This window comes from Ursus maritimus, unplaced genomic scaffold (genome assembly GCF_017311325.1).
Source record: "Ursus maritimus isolate PB19 unplaced genomic scaffold, ASM1731132v1 scaffold_23, whole genome shotgun sequence".
Classification (NCBI taxonomy): domain Eukaryota; kingdom Metazoa; phylum Chordata; class Mammalia; order Carnivora; family Ursidae; genus Ursus; species Ursus maritimus.
The window spans coordinates 21,806,072-21,818,592 of NW_024424786.1; the positions used below are offsets into that span (position 1 = coordinate 21,806,072).

At 54.4% G+C, this 12,521-nt stretch overlaps 1 long non-coding RNA gene across 1 annotated transcript; it reads right to left on the minus strand.

Annotated features, from left to right (window-relative positions):
• Positions 1-6,302: 6,302 nt before the first annotated feature.
• On the minus strand, positions 6,303-12,445 carry LOC103659310. The gene is made up of 2 exons (XR_567452.2): positions 8,543-12,445; positions 6,303-6,682 (listed from the first exon to the last, which is right to left on the minus strand). It is a non-coding gene; the product is annotated as an uncharacterized LOC103659310 (long non-coding RNA).
• Positions 12,446-12,521: the final 76 nt, after the last annotated feature.

A 12,521-nucleotide genomic window follows, 5' to 3' on the forward strand; every position in this document is an offset into this window, starting at 1 on the left:
GGTACTCCTCTCATGAGAGCAGAGCTCGGAAGTGAGAAGCTTTGGGAGGACGGGAAAAAGGACGTTGGATCAAGCCAGGATCCAATCTGTCAGGGGAACTGGAGTTTTGCGCCGTTGTAGCCCTGGGCCCTGGCAGCCCCAGCCCAGGGTGTGGTTACCCACGCGGCTTCAGCTCCTGCTCTGGATGGAGCACTGAGATGCCCTGCAGAGCCCAGTGACTGGCAGCCACATACAGAGGGGACAGGAGGCTGGAGGAAGTCTGAAGGAAGTGCCAGTGACCTGGGGATCACCCCCTTCGCAGATCTGCCTCCTGCAGGTGAAGGGGGGTGTGGGGGGTGCCCAAGAGCCCATGAAGGTGCTGGGGAGACAGGGCACCACCGTACTGGCTGGCGGAGAGGTGAGGAAGGGAAGGAGAAGGGGCCGCAGGTCTGACGCTGAGACCACCAGAGACTTGGTTCTCCCTGGGGCAACAGTCTCCTGACAACCCTCCCCTCCCAGACAGAAGTCTGTTCACTCACGCACTCAATAGTCTTTGAGACGCCAGCATTATAGCCGGGAGGGGAAAATGAGGAAAGGAGGAAAAGAAGGGGGAGTGGGAAGGGGGTGGATAAAGGGAAAGGGCTACAGACTGAACGTTTGAGTCCTCCAAATTCCTACCTTGAGAATGAAGGCCCAGGGTGACGGCATTGGGGGGGGGGGTCTGTGAGCTGCTCAGTTCATGGAGGTGGGGCCCCCTGAACGGGATCAGGGCCCTCGTAGAAGAGCCCCCTTGCACCGCGTGGGGACACAGTGAGAAGGCGGTCACCTGCGAGCCAGGAGGCAGACCCTCCCGGGACATGGAAGCGGCAGGTGTCTTGATCTTGGACGCTGGGCCGCCAGGGCCGTGAGAGACACATCCCCACGGTTACGGGCCAGCCAGTCTGCGGTGCGGGGCTGGTGCCCTGGGCCGGTGTCCCTAACCGCAGCGGGGCGGTAACAACCTAGCTGTCCGCCTGGACCGCAGGATCCCGTGTGCCCTTAGAGACGCGTGAAGCAGCACAGAGTGATACTGATAGAAAGGGGGCTTGGGATAGATGATCGAGTGAATATAAAAGCGGGGTGTATCGAGTATGCCATCTTTTGATTAAATTTTGACCAAACTTTCCGTAAAGGGCCAGAGAGTAAATGTTTTAGGCTTCGCAAACCACAGGCCACCTCTGTTGCATATTTTTGGGTTTTTTTTGTTTTCTTCTTGGGGGGGGGTTGTTGTTGTTGTTTGGTTTGGTTTTCTTATAATCTTTTAAAAATGTGAAAACCATAATTCCTTCTCGGGCTGAACAACAGCGTAATGTGAGCCGGACTTGGCCTCGGTGGGGAGCTCAGCTGAAGTTTGCTGACCCCGGGGTTAAGGGGCAGGATGTTTGCACAGGCAAAATCTATCTCTAGAAGGATTCGCAAGAAACTGATACTATCCATGCCTGTGGGAGGAGACCTGGGAACTGGGGTGTGAGAGCGAGTTTTCATTGTGCATACTTTTGTTTCTTTTGATAAATTTTAATTTAATTTAATTTAATTTAATTTAATTTAATTTAATTTTAAGAGAGAGAGAGAGCATGGAGGAGGGGCAGAGGAAGAGGGAGAGAGAATCTTAAGCAGGCTACGCACCAAACACAGAGCCCAATGCCGGGCTCCATCTCAGGACCCTGAGATCATGACCTGAGCTGAAATCAAGAGTCTGACGCTTAACCAACTGAGCCACCCAGCCACCCCTCCTTTTGATTTTTTTTTGGGGGGGAGGGGAGATTTATTTATTTATTTTAGAGAGAGAGAGAGGGAGAGAGAGAGCAAGTGCAGTGGGGAGGGGCGGAGGGAGAGGAAGAGGGAAACTCCAAGCACACTCCGAGCTGAGCACAGAGCCCAGTGCCGGACTCCATCTCAAGACTCTGAGATCATGACCTGAGCCGAAACCAAGAGTCGGTCGCCCAACCAACTGTGCCACCCGGGCGCCCCTCCTTTTGATATTTTTGATCATATGATATATTACCAATTTAAGATAAAATAAAATAAAACGAACCTTGATGTTAAAATGCAACTGTTGTGTTCACCATGGTCCCAAAAGGCCAAGCACAAAATAGTCAATGCCGAGTGCCGCTGTATTCCATGCTGAGACTGGGTTTGCAAAGAAGGAGCTGCAAATGTTTTGAGGACTCACAGCTCAAAATATAAAGTCTAAAAGAGTTGGAGGGATTGTGTCTGGGAAGGTAGGAAATGGAGACGATATTTGGAGAGAGCGGTTGGCAGGCTAAGGGAAGGGTGGGGTGTGCCTCTATCCCCCTCCCCCAAGCCCAGCGAGAGGTGCTTCAAGAAGGCCATGCCGCCTTGACCCTGAGGGCCCAGAGTCTGAGTCAGAGGCAGGTGTGCGAAGGCCTAGGTATGGGTGAGGGTGGCCGGGAGAGGAGGCTGCACAGGGGACACTGAAGCTCTGAGTCTGTTGGGGCCGAGGATGTACGAATCTCCCCTCCGCGTCTCATGGGGCTGAGGGAGGGAGAGCCAGCTGGACCAGCTACCTGGAGGCTGATGGGCCGTCAAGGAGTGAAGCAGGACAGCCAGGGCTGGCAGGAGTCCTGAGTGGCTGCTGGAGGAGACGGGCACCTGCTCAGATGGAGGCTTCTGGGAAACGCACAAAAGCACCCCGAATTAAAGCACCAGCTTCCACTCTCGTCCCAGAGCCAGAGAGCAGCCCACAGAGCCAGCAGCGTTGCCCGGCCCTTCCCACCCACCTGCCGGCTCCGGCCTCACCCTCAGCTGCCTGGAATCCGACGGACCCCCTTCCGGGACAGCGCCCGGTGATAGGGGTCCCTCGTCCCACCTCCAGCTTTCTCCTGTGTTTCCATCCTCTCGGCCCACTGGCTCCTCCTGTCACAAGGTCTCTCTGTCTGTAGATCCATCTCTGGGACCTTCCTTCTCAGCAGGAGGCAGCCCGGAGCTCACAGCTTCCGATCCCCTGCACTCCTGGGGGTGTCCTCTCCTGGTTGGTGACTGCTCTTCTGCTGGGGATAATGCTTCTCCACACTAACTTCCGGTGAGCCCCATGTTTTCCAAAAACAGGACACCACTTGCCTTGGGACCAGAAGGCACTTAGCTCCGTGACCTCCAGCAGATAATGGCCCTCTCGGAGTGTCCGGCTCCGGATCTGGGGAAGAGCCAGGGCACAGGCCTGCCAGAGGCGGTCTGCGACAACGGCTGATGCCCAGGGGGGAGAGTGGGGACACTCCGCCCTCTTGGTAGATGTATCTCAGGGGGTTGATCAGAAACACAAATCGGTTTCTGGCCTCGCTGTGAAGAAGCTCCTGCTGCTCGGAAGGACTGTGGTTGGTGGAAAGGCACATAAGATACCCTCAGCTCCTTCTGGAAACTTCACTCCCTCTACACCCCCCCCCCCGCCCCCTGCCCCGTGGAGGCTGGATTTAAAGCTGTGCCCAGGGCCATCCCCAGAGCCGCACGCCAGGGCCTGTAGGCAGGCTTCCTAGAGGGGCTGACCCCCAGACTCAGGAACGCCTCCTGCACCCCCGGCCACCGCCTGGTGCCGGGCTGGGCGCAGCAGAGGAGAAACCCCAGCACAGAGCCACTCTGCGAGGAGCCGGCCAAGACGGGTTTGAGCTGCCAGATGACTGTCTCCGCCTGCAGAGCGGAACAGAAGCTGGGCCACTGGGACAGCTTCATCTGGGGACTCGGGGATGGTATGGGCAGAGAGCCCCCACCCCTGCCATCTACCTAGAGAGGCTTCTCGTTCGGAGCGACCCCGCCTCTGAGGGCTTCCTGTGGTCTTGCTGCTCCTCAGTCGTGACCTGAGTGGGTTGGGCTTTCTGGCCCCCAGGACACATGCTTTTGCTCTTCTCTGAGGACACACGATGGGCCAAGTACAGGGCTAAGCTCTGGGGCAGGGGCAGGGGCTAGATCGGGCTCGGTTCCTGCTCTCAGATCTGCTCGTTGAGAGGACTTGCTCTTTTAAGAATTCAGTTGCAGCCCGGCCTGAGTGGGCAGTGGGGAGTCCCAGCCCCCCGCCACCCACCGCGGGGAGAGGTGTCCCCTCTGATTTCCACCTGCTCCCTTGGCTTCTTGGTCCAGAGTTTAATCCTTGTTATGGTTTAAAAAAAAAAAAAAAAGACATCACAGAAGTGAAGCCCTACCCAGGATCGTGAAGAAGGTCATCTGCCCATCATCATGAAGGTCCCATGTCCCCTCCCCCACTTTTTCTTTTAAACCTCCCTGCCCCGTGCTCGTGTTTGCATCATGGCCCCTGTTCTGACTTAACCCTTCCGACTTGATTGAGTCCCCATCGGCTGGCAGGGAAGCCAGAAAAGGTAAGTCAAGCAGGTGGTGAAGAAGCTGCAACGGGGCCCTGGGGAGTTTGGGGAAGTGACGACAGACTAAAGCAGGGCCGTGACATGGTGAATCTGCCATTTGTTTATTACGTTCAGTTAACAAATATTAACTGAGCACGCACCCCGCGCAGGCCTGTGGTGGGCCCTGGGGATATCGCGTTGAACAAGACAGATGAGCCTCTCGTGTACCTGATGGTACATTCTAGTGGGGAGACAGACAATGACAGGCTAAATAAGTATACACATAAATGTGTTAATAAGACTTTATATTGGGGATCAGGAAGGAAAGAAACAGGATTCTGGGATGGAGATGAAAAGGACGAATCCTCTTCAGAGAGAATAGCCCAGGAAAGTCTGGGGAAGTGACCTTCTAGTCGAGCCCCGAAAGATGAGAAGGAGCTGGTCTCATGAAAACCAGGAGAAGGAGTGTTCCAAGAGGCGTTGGGGAAGCAGCAAGTGCAAAGACCCTACAGCAGCAAGAGTTTAGAAGACTCCTGGAACCGATGGGAGGTTAGTACAATGAGGGAAGTGGCAAGATCAAGAGCAGAGGCTGACAGACGTCCTCATGGGCAAGGACTTCTGCCAAGTGACCATGCCATGATCTAAGTTGGTGCAGAGATGAAGAGAAATGGATCAGCGTGAATATATTTGGAGATAGAATCAAGGGCTTGCCAGTGGAGGGAAGGGGATGAGAATGCCTGTGGGTAGCATTAGGGGAAGGAGGAGGCAGTGACGTCTCCCACATTTCTGGTCGGAACTGTTATTTACTGAGATGGAGAAGCCTGGGTAAAGGGGGATTGGGTTCAAAGGATGAAACAAGGTCAAATGTACTTTCTAGAAAGCACTGTGGAGGCTGGATTAGGGGAAGACAGGCACAGAGCAAGGGAGCCCATCCAGTGTTCCAGGTGACAGATGATGAGGAGGGCCATGCACGACCAGGACTGTGGGGACGGTGGGCCACCCCACATCCCTGCTAAACAAGCAAAGAGCTTCCTGCTTGTTCAAATGCTGTGGATTCTGTCTGTGAGGCAGCTGAGCAAGCCAACCAGAGGGAGGAGTTCTTTCTGGAGAACACTGAAGTGAAGCCACCCTATGGGCAAGAGCGGAGGCAGGGGATGCAGAGAATGGGGTCATGGGGGAACAGGGCACCAGCCACCCACCATCCACGCCAGGGAGAAGGCCGCCCTGGGAAACAGGAGGGCAGGCAGCCATGCTCAGGAACCTGGCTGACCACGGGGGCAGACGCAGGGCGACCCTTTCCTGCCAGGGTGACCTCCCCGCGAGGTTTCAGACAGAGAATTCAGAGAGGGGTGTCCTCTTGCAGGCGAAAGGCCGTGGCTAGCGGACCCTGAATGTGGCTAGTCGACCTCGGACCCCGTCAGGATTCTCACTCCTTCATTCGTGCCTGCATCCCTCCAACAGATGCGGGCTCAACACCTGCAGGGGCAGCCAGCGCCCCGGTACTGGGGACAAGACGGTGAGCACGAGCCCCGCTCTGTCCTCCAGAAGAGGCAGGTGGAGGACGGGCCCTGCCGGCTGCCAACCCCTTCCTTCCTTCCGCAGCCTGTCCCCACTTCCATTCTCGGTGCTCAGACCTGTCCAGCCCTCACACAGCGCCTGCTCCCTCCAGCCCTTGGAACTCACGCTGTCCATCGGGGTTAAGCCCCTTCCTTTAATCTTGTTTCCTGAGACTAACACAGGGGGCAGAAATCGGTTGTAAAGAACGCTGAGCTGTGCCTGGAAGGATGGATTGGTGAAATGTCTGCTTTTGGCTCAGATCATGATCTCAGGGTCCTGGGATCGAGTTCTGCCTCGGGCTCCTTGCTCAGCGGGGAGCCTTCTCCCTCTCCCTCTGCCCCTCCTCCCTGCTCGTGCGCGCTCTCTCTCTCTGTCTCAAATAAATAAATAAAATCTTTAAAAAAAGATAACGCTGAATGACATTTTTCTGAGTTTGGCTTTTATTCTGAGAGTGTTTGAAAAGCCATGTAAGTATTTTAGGCAAAGGGATGGCATTCAATTTCTATACAGAAAACACCTGCAGGGAGGAGGCAGGACGGGAGGGAAGAAGAGAGGGTGGCAGGGCTGGAGGCAGGGAGAGCAGCGAAGGAGCCTTCGGAATAATCCGGATGAGAGAGGACAAGGGCTCCTGGCCAGCCCTGCCCTGCGCCTCCCACCCAGCGCACTGGTGGAGAAGAGCGGATGAGTCTCCTCGCCCTGCGTCTCCCCGCAGAGGCATCCGCGCCTTTGAAGTTTAACCAACATGGATCGGGCACCTTCCACTTCTCAGACGCCTTCATGGATAATTAATCCCCTCCAAGCTGTGTTGTCAGGAAAGATTAAACTTCATCTCTCTTTCTTAGAGATGAAGAAACTGAGACTTGGCTTCAAGCCGCCCTGAATTTGAGTCTTCACTCCGCCGCGGGCCCAAGGTGTGCAGCTAGAAAGTTCCAGGACGCAAGGCCCCCGGGCCAGGTGCTGCACCTGTGCGGTTGCCGCTAGCAAGACCTGAGAGTCGTATCTAACAGGCCCCCATGGTGGGATTTCTGGCATCCACCCGCCAGCATAGAAGCAAGGAAGAGACAGTGGGTGCTTCTGAAACTGGGCCTGGGAGCGGCGGGAACGGGCTTCCTGAGTGGCTCCACACAGCCCTGTGTTCCTTCTCTCTTTTGTGGCTCCTGAGAGGGACAGTTCTCTAGGGGAGGGGGCCTGGACCTGGACGCTTCCTTTGCGGGAAGTTTCTCCTCTTTCCAGGGTCCTGGGAGAGGCCTGCCCACTAGCCCACCTTCCCCACTCTTTCCAGGTCTTTGTTTGCGAGGTGAGGCCAGGGAGAGAGGATAAGGAGGGCAACCGCGCCATCTGCTGGCCGTCCTGGGAAGTGCCAGCCACGCCCAGGTGAGCGGGAGGAGGAAGCTTCCCATCCGCTGGGGCCTTTGGGGTAAGAGGAGTCTTGGGTCCCCGAAGTGGGAGTGACAAGGGACAAGGGACCTCTTCTATAGAAGTAACCCTGGGGACGGAATCCCATTTCAGCTGGTGGCAGGAAGCTCTCAGGGCCATTATCTGTGCACTCAGGGGATGGGGACACAATGGTGAACAGAGTGTGTGGCGGGGGAAATACAAAGACAATTCCAATCTGGTAAGAGGAATGATGGGGGAAAATACAGGCAAGAGAAGACAGACCAGTTGAGTTGACTCCCTAGGCCCCTGTTAGGTGCTGCTCCTGAATCCAGGACAAAGAGGAGTTAAACGGGGGTTAAGGGAAGACATTCCAGAGAGAGGACAGAATAAGACCTGGGAGTCCGCTGCTGTCCGTGCTCAGGCCCAGGGCTTGCTGCTCCTTTCCTGTCCCTGCAGCAGTTGGACAGAACTCAGCACCCTTGCTCTGCGGGCCCCTTCGAGATGCTGGTCCCCGAAAACAGTGGCAGGAGCTCAGAGGGCCGATGGCTGCTCCTTGCCAGCAGATTTCCCCTACCCTCATCCCAGGGTTATCCCTTCCTCCAAATGAGGGTGATTGGGAGACTGCCCTGAGCAGGCCTCTGCACGGCCAGACCCTAAGTCAACCAGGGCTGGAAAGCATGGCGGAAGATGGGAGAATGATCCTAGTTGGTGAATTAGGGCCCGGCCACCACAGGTCCTTCTGCAGGTAAAGGAACTGATCTGAAGTAAAAGGGAGCACTACCGAGATAGATGGAGGAACAGCAACTGGAGTTGGCATGAATTCCATCCGCCTGCCATTCGAGTCAATTGGGTAGAATTCAACCATCATTTACTAATACAGGTCAAATCCTGTGGGTTTGTGGAGGATGGTGGGACATGAATGAGCACTGATCGGAAGTCTGTGTGCTGGGCACTGTGCGAGCTACGATGGGTCCAAGGCAAGGAGACACGGTTCGTCCTCAGGACGCACCCTTCGCCTCCACCAGCAGCCCCCCTGCACACCCACAGAGCTCTTCTGTTCTCATCTCATCCTCCACTAAACCTGCTCCCGGAAAGCAACTGATACACAGAGCCACACTGAGCAACTGAGCGGCTGTTTAGAACCGTGCCTGCGCTTGTCTCTCACTGTCCTTTCTCTCCTTCTTGCTTTAGTAATGAGCCCCGCCCACCACTTCCGCCACCCCCACCCCCAGCTCTGGACAGACACGCAACGGTCCAGCCAGAGGCTGCGCTTCCCAGCCTACCTGGCAGCTGCATGAGGCCACGTGATTGTGACCAGTGACACGGGAGTGGAAATATGTGGTAACAGTTAGGTACGCCGTCCTCTTCCTCTTGCCCTGTTCCTGGGGGCTGGGAGGCAAGCATGGGGTGTAGCGGCAAGCAGGCTTTGCACACGGGATGAGGGCCAACACCTGGTGATGGGCGAAGCAACAAGACGGCGGGGTGGGGGGGACCCGCATCTCTGGAGTAGAACTATCCTACCTCCTCGAACCTCTACCAGCCCGACTTTCACATGCAAGAGAGAAACTCAGTTCTTTCATCCACGGAAACTGAGCTTTTGCTGAAGCAACCTCAAATCCCCATCCGGATACAGTGACGCTCACTCCCAGAAGCTAAATAAACCAAAGGAAGGCCTTGAGGAGGAACCTTCTCAGAGGCCCCCAAACCCCCAGCAGAGGCCGTCTTCTGATCCAGTGTGTTTCTAACACTGGCCCCAGTGCCTTCTGATATCCCCGAGCATCTCTCAATTCGTTGATCATTCCACTTGCTGGGACGGTGTCGTATTTCGTTGTGTGGCGTGTGTCTAAGGTCGGATGGCTAGTGCAACGGTGATACCAACAGCCAAGAAAGTCCCGTTCTTCAGTCAACGCGTCCGCTTCATAGTTTACTGCAAATCTGTGAGACGCCTCACCTAAGGAGCTTATCTCCACTTACCGGCGCGTGAAAGCCCAGCAGCATCTTTGCCACGAGCCCGGGGTTAATAGAAACTCAGATGCTCAGACTTACCTGTAAGAGCTCTTGACACTTCCTCAAGCTAAGACTGCTTCTCTCTCCTCGGAGATTAGGGTCCTTTGGCACAAACCAGGGAATACTATTAAGAAATCTTGTTGTTGTTGTTGTTTTTTCCCTTTCTCAGAGTAGTTGTGAAAAGGACAATTAAGCCACTGAACTGTGAGCACTAAAGAAACAGGAAGTTGGACAAAAGGCCACATCACGCAGGTCAGAGGATATTAAGTAATGATTAGCATTTGGAAGTCGGCGGTTACCGGTTCAAAATCGTTCTTGTAAATGTTCAACCACTGGAAAGCCTTCAAAATGCCAGGTAGCCAGTGGTTTCTAGATGAAATTGTTTTAAAGGACTAAAAACTCTCTTTCACCGCTGATAGCATCTGAGCTCACTGAGCGAAATAATGAAGAGCCCTCTACCCCACACTGGACCCGCTTCCTCGAAATTCCTAACTACCAGACCACAGAGCGTGACGAATCACCGCTGGACACGGTGCCCCCTCCGCGTGTTTAGAGAACGGGCTCATGTGGGAAAGACCCAAACGTCTGGTCCTCACGTCAGTGTCTTTGGACCTGAAAATCAGCAGAAGGGGAGGCAAAGGGCTTGAAGTCGTAAGGCAGAACGGGAGCAGCAGAGAGCGGAAAGTCGCCCGACTATGGGGAGGTTCAGCCGTCTGCGAAGAATCCAAGTGTTCTTTTCCCAAAGTGGAGGCAGGGATAGAGACACTACCGACCTTGAGGTTCAAAGACCCAGATCCAAGTTCTAACTCAACCCTGGGCCCCGCAAGGTGACTTCGGAGTCGAATGCACAATGGACTACCTGACGCGGAGATGCTCCCCCGACCCCCGGAGGTTAAGGTGGAGGCGAGAAGACATTTGGGGGGATGTTTCCAGTGCCGCACAGGCGATGAGGATCATTGTGAGAAAAGACACGGACATGGCGCACGTGGGTGCTCTTGCTCGCCGTTGCGTCATTTGCAAGTGCGAATCAGCCGCAGCGGAAGAGACATCTTCTGGTTCAGGTGGTGGTGGGCAGTAGTCATCAGAGCTGATCACAAAGGTGCCCTTCCCTTCCTTCCCGGTGTGCCGTAGGATTGAAGCTCTCTGCCCTCTTCAGCTAGGTGTGACCGTGTGACTTGCTGGTCTCTTCTGGGCAGAAGCTTTAAGAGCGAGCACGCCACCTGCCACGTTCCCTCAGCCCACCGCAGTGATCGTGGAGGCATGTGCCGGGACAAAGTTTCCATTGTTCTGAGTGACGACGGTGAGGAGAACACTTACTCCCTGTCCCCACTCTCTTTTGGTCGGGAGGAAATGTAAACGTCTGTGAAGCGAAAAGCCACTGCAACCTTGGGATTGTGTGTGATTTCTGCATAACCTCACACTGACCACACTTTATTTTCTGTATTCTTGATGCTCTGGCATTTGGGACCTTAATCCTAGAGACTCTCCTTCATGGGGCTGATCCCTAACTCCCCTGAGAACGTGGCTTTAATACAGAAATCAATCTACAGCCACACCCCAAATGTCTTTTATCAAACTCTCACACACCGAACAGTAGTCCCCCTGTCCTAAGTCACCCCAGGACCAGGTACTGCACAACTAGGGACTCCTCGTGTAGTCCAGAGCCTGCCCAAATCATTCCAACCAGCCAATCCTGAGCTTACTCAATGTACCTCTTTTGCCTTGCCCATTCCTTCCACGCTATCCGCTTGCCCTCCCTGCCTCCTGACCATCCCTGGTCTTTCCCCACATGGCCCTGTGTGATGTGCCATGCCTGATTCTAGGGATCTGTGTGTATAAACTTCTTCCTTCCTGACCTCGTGCGTATCTTACCATTCCCAATAAAAACAAATCCCAGGTACGTTTTTACACTAGGAAAGACTAGGAGGAAGGCTGGGATTGGCATCAGGCACACCGGGTTTTCTCACCCTCTTGCCAGCCTCTGGGTTCTGCCTTGCTCTAAGCTAGCCTCTCCCCCTGCAGATGGGCTTTCTCCACATGGCAGGAAGAACCCAAGCATCCTGGCTTCATTGCCAGAGCCCAGAGGCACGAGATGGTTTTCCCGGCAGATTCTGGCGGAAAAAGTCATAGGGAAGGACTCAGACCGGCCCAATCTGGGTCATGTACAATCATGAGACGATCTATGGGACGTGTGCGTTGATTAGCATTGAGCCATATGCTCTCCACCGTGGCCTGGTGGGTGGAAAGTGCTGAGCAGCCAGGAGCACGGGCACCAATGACCGGATCTGTCATTGCCCTTTTGCGGCTGGAGTCTGGACATCCACACCTTGCCATGCCCTAAGGAAAGGACAGTTAGCAGATGGCTGCTCATTACACAAAATATTACTGGAAATCCAGACAAGCACTGAATGAGGGAACTGGCTTTATCAATAGATAGAAAGTAGGATGCTTTTCTGAGATAGGATCAGGCCAACTAGAAATATAGTATCCACAACCCAGCCTCCCTAACAGCAGAAAACAAATGCCTTAAGTGAGCATGCGGGGTGAAGGGTAGCAAACATTCACTGAGCTTTCCAGTTATTTACTGAATGCCCTCTATATGTCATGCACCCAGATGGTTCTGTCCAGGTTGATCTGGCTGAACCAATGACGTTCAACTGCCCAGACACCTATGCTGCTTCCAGCTACTTTCTTATGGATGCCCCTGGGAGGCCCAGGGAACAGGGACTTGGAGATCGGACTGTGGGTCACAGGGACTAGAAGGAAAAGCGGGGGGTTGAATTCACAAGGCTGTCCTCAACCTGACAGTAAGACCAGGGGCTCTCAATCTGGAAACAGTGGGCTGCCTTTCAGGGTCCACGAACTCTTGTCACTGAATATAAAAACTAGAATGTTCATTTCCTACAGAAAGGACCCACAGCTTTCCGAGACTATCAATGGATACAGCCCCCAAATGTTGAGAACTGCGTTAACAGGTTGCTCGGCTTCCAAGAAACAGCAAAGAGGAGCTCGGGACTTCCTTCTCGACACTCCTAGTGTCTTAGGAGTAAGTTTTCTCATCTCTACTTCAGTTCCAGTATCTTCCGAATGGAGCTAAAGTCACAGAACTCCACGTCCCTTGCAGAGTCCTGTGTGATAGAAAGGGAGAGAAATCTGGGCCCAGGTCCTAATGAGGCCATTTGCCAGCAGGCGACTTAACCTCAATGAGCTGATTTCCTCATCGATAAAGAGAAGATAATGACATTCACTGTCGCA